We start from the raw sequence: 8,168 nt of genomic DNA, 5'->3' as shown, positions 1-8,168 counted from the left end.
ACTATGGTTTGTTTGTTAGCTGCGACGGGGTCGATTTTTTCGCCCCCCTTCGGCGATGGCTGGAACTTGAGACTTTCCGAGGCCTGGTCAAGCGCCATACAAACCGGCGCCATGGAGGCACTGGAGGAGCGGCACTCTAGGGACTAAAACGGCTAGGGACGTTCGCGCATTTTGTGCCTAGGCCACGCGCGGTCGTCAGAAAAAGCACCTAGCTTCGCGCGCTCGTACTAGTTCACGCCGTGACCGCGCCGCGGCGCTGCAGTCACCGGCTGGGTTGGTCGGATTGTAAAAGCGCACCCTCGCTACTAGAAGGGGGCAGTGGAACGAACGAAGCGGCCGCGCCGCATCTCGGGTGATGCTCCGACGGCGATAGTAGCGGCGGCGCTGTAGTCACTTTGTACTGAAGCTGTGGAGAGCGTCTGCGTTTGGCGCACGCGCGTCGCAGCCTACGAAAGAGTGTAATTGCGCATTTTGAGCGCCTTTAATGCATTACTGAGCTTTAATCGGTGTCTCAACGCCTGCTAGGTGCATGGTGCACGAGTAAATATGCAGGTGTGCTGAAATTGCGCCGCGATATTCCCTGTTCTTGGAGCCTGTCGACCCCCAAAGAAGGCGACAATCGAATTTTGCGCACATGCACCTAGCTGCTCACTGATTGCAGTGCGGTTTGCAAGCAACACTTCGAGCCGCGCTACACTATAAGTGACTACGAACACTGACTACGAAGAAATAACAAACCAGCGACGAAAGCCTACAATCCTTCTGCCGGCAGCCTCTACGATATATCCAATGCGCTCGACTGTTTCATGAGTAACCTGAGTACAAATAACTCTATCACAATATTTATATTAGTAACGGCTGAGTTCTGCCAGTTTCGCGCATTTTCTTTAATGTCGAAAGGCTACCTTGTTTCAACAGCGTGCTTCCGTGGTTACTGTGGATCGGTTATGTGACCTCTGAGGGCTTAACGAGTACAAGGGTGCCGTGCAAGGTAGCCGAGCCGAAGGCGCGCGTTCACCTCCGAAGCACGAACTTCATGCATCAGGGCGTATTTAAAGCATATTGAAATGCGCAGATGTAAATATAGCCCGTCGGTTATTCCGCCTAAATTCACTACAGTCAGTTCTCCTCTTCAATGACAGCTTATATTGCACTTTTCCTGATCTTCTAAACGATGTCATTACAAAAGCTTCTTTTTTGGTAATGTTTTGTATTATAATTTGATTGCTTTATTTGTAAAGTGTCAAAGGGAAGCCAGGAGGGGCGGTGGTGCTCTATGCTTTGCGATATTATGCTTTTATATAACATATGTACGTATATATATTTACACGCACAAATACGGACAATAAAGTATCCCCTCCCCACCCGGCGCCTAGCAATAACAATATCCGTGCAACGCCCCTGAGGACGACCGTTATTTGTACCGGTCGAGTTACCTTTGAGTTCCAATACCTTTGAGCCCTCGTAATGTAGAAAAAGTCACATTTACACAGCGCCTTTGTAGATACACACCGTACACGCAGCTTCGCCAACGCGCGGTAAATGTTCGGTGTGCTTTCGGCACAATATCAGCACACAGATTTCTGAGCACAGTTGAATTCCATTACAGCAGCTAAGTTACTCGGAATAAACTAGACGCCGAAGCACCACCAGAAGAAGCATTAAGACAGAAGAAATTAGAATAAAGGCACGCGATTTGTTTCCTCTGTCTCTTTCTTCTGGCGATCGTTGAGGGTCTATTTAATTGACGCAATTGTTCTAACTATCCCAGCAATGAGTTCGGCTCAATTACACCGAGATCGTAAATCTTCACGGTCGGTGTCAGCCCGTTTTCATTTTTATATTTTGCGTACTTTCCAGCAGTCACTTCGGCTACAAGAATTGACTTGCAGTATCTCTCAAATATATGAAGCAAGCATCCATTAAAATCTTTAGAGTTTCTTCCATCAAGGCTTAGGACGACAAGTCCTACGCTTAATAATGATAGACACGCAACGAAAGCCGCATCAGTGCCGATTAGCCGGGCGCCGCCGACGCACGCTCCCAGTTTCTAGCGCGCGGCGGTGCGCGCCTTCAGTACCGAGCGAGTGCAGCGCCGCCGCTACGGTCGACGCGGAAGGCATCAGGCGGCGAGGCGCGTTCACGCCACTCGACAGTTCTAGTACACTCTACCCTCGCTTCGCGAGTGCGGCCATTTCGCTGGGAGAGTATTTCGGCCGCGCGTTAAAAAAGTCACGTGGTACACAGAGCTGCTCCGCGCGCGGCGGTCGCGGTTGCCTAGACGACGAAGACGCGGCCGCGGCGGCACTCCGACCGTCGTTGGGTTCTGCGGCAGTGCCATGTTTCCTTTGGTATTACAAAGTATTCAGTGGGCATTGCGATGAAGCAGTGACTGCATGAGCTGCACGTCACAGCGCACAAATGCAACATTCAAGGGTAAAATTTAGCACAGCTTCACTGACTTGGCGTCGCGAAGACTGATGAAACTGCGGAGCTGGTGCCTTTTCCTTGGCTTTGGGGTGCGTTTTTTACTAAGTACTATTTTAGCTGTCGATACAGTGATGATAATATGACGCCGCTAAACGGTCCGTGAGCTCCTGCTTTGGCCACTCGCAAGTCAGGATCGGATTCCCTTCGTTGCTGGGCGGCCGACGTCTCTCTTCCCGACGAGTTTTGTCGTGCAGTTGCGGCGACACGCTTCTCTCACTCGAAACTCGGGGTCGGCCCGTCATCGTTGGGCCCATATGCTCTAGCGAATTCCCATCATATTTCCCGCCGCGCCGCTTCTTCTCCCGAAGACAGAACCTTGTTCGTACTCGCCATACTCGTCGCCGAACGTCGTAATGCTCTGCGCCGACAGTGCACGCTTTTGTACTGCTTTGTTCACTCAGAATTTATACTTGCAGCAACAACGAAATGAAACAATGTTAGTGCTGTTAAATCAAGGTGTGCGGCCTAGAGGTAGGGGGCACTCTTGTAAGCTCAGTGCGAGCAGTCCGGCCGCATTAGAATTAACACCACAATTAAAGCACGATATGCAACACGTACGTACGAACTGACGGTCGGATGTCAACAAGCGTGCACGCTAGCAATAAACAAAGATAATGATGTGCGTCTATCCTGGCCTCTCCTAACTCCATCGCACAGTAGTCAGGGAACACCAAGCCCAGCTTTTTACTCTGCCGAAATAACATAACACTACCGCAGAAGGGGAGCGCATACTATCGATACGATGGCCGGAGCCACCGCGTCTCCGTCTCGCCGGTCTCGCTCGCCTGGCAACGGCCAGACGCCCGCCAGAGGGCCGCACCGGCCGCACTTTTTTAACGCGCGGCCGAAATACTCTCCCCATTTCGCTATCGCTTCTATCGCTCAATGGCCGGTTGGCAGGGTCAAGGTCACGCGCTACTGGCCGCTGTCGCGGCCACGCGCTGTTTAGCCCGCGCGCCTGCCCCTTCGGGGCAGGCGGAGGCGCACGTAACCCGCGAGCCGCGTCGCGCTTCTCTGGCAACAGACTTCAGCAACACCTGAGACAAAAAAAAAAAAAAAAAAGAAAAGAAAAGTCACGTAGCAGCGAGGATCGAACCAACGCCCTCGAAGTGCCGAGCACGACACGCTAGCCACAGCGCCACTGAGGCCAATTGGTTCAGTAGATCTGACGGGCTGTATTTGTATCGTCACGCTGGACGTAACTTTTAAGACTCGTTATTCTTACGTCCAGACGTAACTGCAACGGCTCCTACCGTTACGTCTAGACGTAACGCTAGACACTTCCTGTAGGGAAAGCTTTTTGTTTAACGTTGGCAGATCAATTTTTGTGCACTAATTAGTACACCACTTCTGACATATTTCGCAATGGTCAAACGAAGAATATGCACGCACAAAGTTTACTATTGGATGGCGGCGCGGCGGTCGCTCCCTGTAGTGGCCACGAAAACAAATTAAACAAATGTCGCAAGGCGCGTCGGTGGCCCCGGAAAGTCTCAAGTTCTAGCGATCGCCGCAGAGGGCGAAAAAATCGACCGCGGCGAGTTCCATCGATATGCGCGCAGAGTGGAGCTACTGACTCCTCTTTTAGCGGTCGGCTATCTTAGTTTGCATTTTCCCTGCTAGGGGCGCTAAACCACCCAAATTTTCAACTTTAAGAAATTGTTTTGCGCAAGCCAATCAATCATTCAAACATGTTATTTTGCTTTGGATAGCTAGAGGGTTACTTATGTTTAGACCTAATTTGTATAGCTGCTTTTTAATTGAAGTGTCAACGTTTTAAGACTTCAGTGGTGACTAACTAGACCAAAATCCAATTTGTATCCATCTTTTCCGTGGCCGTTGGCGTTCAAATTGTTCGGCGGCAACGTAAACAACGTAAATGCGGAAGCACCTTTCGCTTCAGTTCGCAGACGCCCTTTTATCTTTACAGCAATAGTAGCTGACTCAGTTTACCGGCGAATTTAGGAATGCCGCGGCGATCGAGATCGAGGGGTACGTTTGACGCTTTCATGGAGTCGATCTGTTGATTCCGCACCGTAAACAGGTAAGCCGGAGCGTCAGTTATGCTCTTGTTCAATGGTCCGTCGTCGTTTCTTTGACATTGTTTTTACATCAACTAATATATTGCTATAATGACGAATACATAAACCACATATTGTTCAGTGTCAGCTTTGCATTGCCGTGTAACTTGCACACGCGACACGTCTGGTTTGTGATTTCGGTGTACTGTACCTAAAGGGATTGCGCGTGATTTTTCAATAGGACGCCTAGGCAATTTGACGTGGCTGTGCGTGCAGCGTTTCTAATAATCGAGCACAAGTTTTTTAAAAGAGATTTTATATCCGCGAGGGGCGCGAACAGCGGTGATTATTGAACGTAATGGTAATCGCATTAGGTGAAAGAGAATGTTTAAGTGCTTTGGGGTTCTTCATGAATGATTACATTGTGTTAAACATTAAGATTATTATCAGTAGTCCTTAAAGTCAAGGGGGCTTGAAGTTAATGCGGTCTCTGGGGGTCTCATACCCCTCCACCGATATTGAGATCTAAGACCCATCTCGCCAGAATGTAGGGGTGTGTGTGTGTGTTGGGACCGTCGAGATTGTTCAGAAACTCTTATCATTTTCCTTGGTTTCACGATTACTATAAAATCTAAATTTTGTGACGAATTTTGCCTGATGAGTATTTTGTACCTTCCACCCTGTAACAGCAGTGGTTTCGCGAATAATATTTCTTATGTCACAAGTGTCGAAGCTTCGTTTCGCTGCTTCCATAGATGGTAATTTTGATTGTTTACTTGATTGAAAGTGTGTATTTCATCTGATGTGGTTTTTTTCTAAAGCGGATATAGAATTAATGTAATGATGTGTACTTTCAGAATACCAAGATTTCCCCGACTTCTCTCCAGAGCTCTCAGCATCAAGGCGTGAGACCAGTAAGTGGGAGCTTTCCAAAAATAAAGCGCAATGCCATTGCTCCTGCTTAAATTTATATAGTGATATACAGCATTCTTTTCCAGTGCCCCTCAATATCTCTCCACCAATACAAGAGCCAGCATCCCAGGGGGCACAGGAGCCATTGCCAACAGCACCAACTACACAGAGTAGGTATTCTTCCTCTTATTAAAGCAAGATTAATGCAAGATTACATAGTAATTCCAGTAAGTGTGTCTTCATTCTACAAAACAAAAAGGAATTATTCCCACATGCGTCCCCAATATATATTGGCACTACAACTGGTTAATGATACAGCTCATTACATTAAATAGATGCTTTCATTAAATAAATGCACTTTTGTTTTAACATTTTACTATCTGCCACTGGGTGTGTGCCTACTTTTGGCCAGTCATATACGTGGCTGTGTGACAAAAAATACATTTTGCCTGTGTATATTTTGTTCTCATAACATGCAAAAATACCAAATTAGCCTTTTACACTAGCCTGACCTGGTATTTCAATTTGGGCATAGCTTGCAAATTTTGTAAAGGATGCACACAAAATTCCAGGTAATAATACGTTGCATTAAAATACAAATGTACGTGTTTCTAGTGTACCAAACTTAGCAAACCATTTAACTAAAGTGTAAGTTTTAAAGCCTCTTGCTTAGACTTAACATTAGTGATGTGGCTTTTTGATTTTCCAGGAACCCCAAGAGCCAGGACCAGGACCCGGAAGGTGCTCACTCCACGTTCTATGAAGAGACTTCAGCACTACTGCGACGAGAACTCCCACCTCCATCAAATTGTTGCAAGACTTAAAAAGTCCAAGAAACCAATTGCACCTCATGCGCAGCTTCTTCTTGAAGCAGGCAGGTACCTAAAGAAGGACTTTTTCGAAATTCTAATGCATCTGCAACCACTGAAAAAACATGGGAGACGATCGCCGATGCAACTTAGACAGTTTGCTCTCAGTCTTTACTTTACAAGCCCTGAGGCATATAAATATCTATCAAAGGTACTAAGTAGGGGTGTGCGAATAGTGAAATTTCATCTCGAATCGAATAGTGCCGCATAGTGGCCGAAAATATCGAATAGTATCGAAACGTGCACTGTCAGTAACGGCAAGAGAAAGGAAAAATCAAGAAAGCTACGGCGTGGTGACAGGTTTGTTACGTGCTTGTTCGGGTGTTTTTTTTTTTTTTCAGGTTTTATGGGCTCGAAACCATGTTGATAGAAGAGCTTCCATTCCAGTTAGCCGTGCCACTCTTAACCTCTTGGGCAACAGAGGGTGGTGGTACGCTAGCTAGTTTTTTTTTTCGTATAATTGTACAATACGGCTCATCTGGCAACGGTCACATTATTGTGCTCCATGGCCATGCTCTGGGCCCAAAAATCTTCAGGCGCCCGTTCACAGCAGCGTTTTGTTTGAGCACCGGAACGATGGGAGTCTCTGAACGAGTGAAGCAGTACGGCAGTGGCGAATGTGCAGCGTGGTCAAATTTTTACATGTGAAGCCAATCCTCGATGGTTTCGCATGCCAAATTCGGGACGTTCTACAGCACTTGCGGCATACGCGACCGAACTATTCAAAAGTCCGTACCTTCGTTTCGGAAGTGAAGTTGAGAAGGGCTTGCCACTTTTCTTGTCTTTCTTTTTTTTTACGTTCTGAAATAACATAACCTCCTCTAAAGTAAACATGCGCTCATTTTCGAACCAGGAAATCGGTGAAAGTTTTAACAAAGGCCTATTGTAATGACGTTAGCGTTAGTTTTAGCCACCCCACCTTCACCAAGTTGCACCATTGGCCTTTGTTGCGTTTTAGATATTCGTACTGTCGAATTATACGAAAGTTTGAATACTAGCTATTCGAAAGTCGAATCTAATTATTTGATTAGTTAGTATTCGATTTGAATTCGAAACTCGAATATTCGCACACCCCTAGTACTGAGCCTTCCCACAGTAAAGTCCTGAAGGACGTGGCTGTCGGCCGTAAATATAAAGACAGGAGTTCTGCCTCAGATTCTCGAGTTATTCAAAGAAAATGAAAAAAAAAATTGGGAAATTCAAGACAGAGCTTGCTGCCTAATTTTTGACAAAATTTCATTAAAAAGAAATCTGCAGTATGACCCTAAGGAAGACATCATACATGGATATGTTGATAATGCCAGAGAAAGAACAAATGGCACAGCGCACACTGCAGCACTTGTGGTTTTTGGGATAGCGAAGAAATGGATACAGCCAGTAGCCTTTTTGAGAAGCGAGGGGACAGTTCGCGCAGGGCCCCTTTTAATGTCATTGAAAAAGCTAATCATTGAGCTAAAGGCATGTGGCCTCTTCGTCAAAGGATTGATTTGTAACCAGGGTAGCAGCAATTGCGTTATTGCAAGGACACTGGGTGTGAGCCCTGACAGGCCTTTCTTTATTGCTGATAAATAGATTTCTTTCATATTTGACGTCCCCCACCTGTTGAAATGTATGAGGAATAATCTGAGGAAGCATGATATTCCTGTTGGTGATATTGTTGCTTCCTGGGGGTATATTAAGATTTGTATGAATCAACTCATCACCTGAAACTAAAATGCCTACCTAAACTCACTGAGGGCACATCTATGAAAGTGCATTTGGTAACATGAAAGTAAAGTGGGTGCTCAGCAACAGTGTCTATCTAGCAATAGAACCATTCATAGCATTTAATGTTCTCCACCAGGAGCCACAAGCACAGTTGAGTTTGTTGTGAAAA

The sequence above is a fragment of the Rhipicephalus sanguineus genome, unplaced genomic scaffold, assembly GCF_013339695.2.
Source record: "Rhipicephalus sanguineus isolate Rsan-2018 unplaced genomic scaffold, BIME_Rsan_1.4 Seq10518, whole genome shotgun sequence".
Taxonomy (NCBI): domain Eukaryota; kingdom Metazoa; phylum Arthropoda; class Arachnida; order Ixodida; family Ixodidae; genus Rhipicephalus; species Rhipicephalus sanguineus.
Note: the sequence above shows the minus strand (reverse complement) of the source record.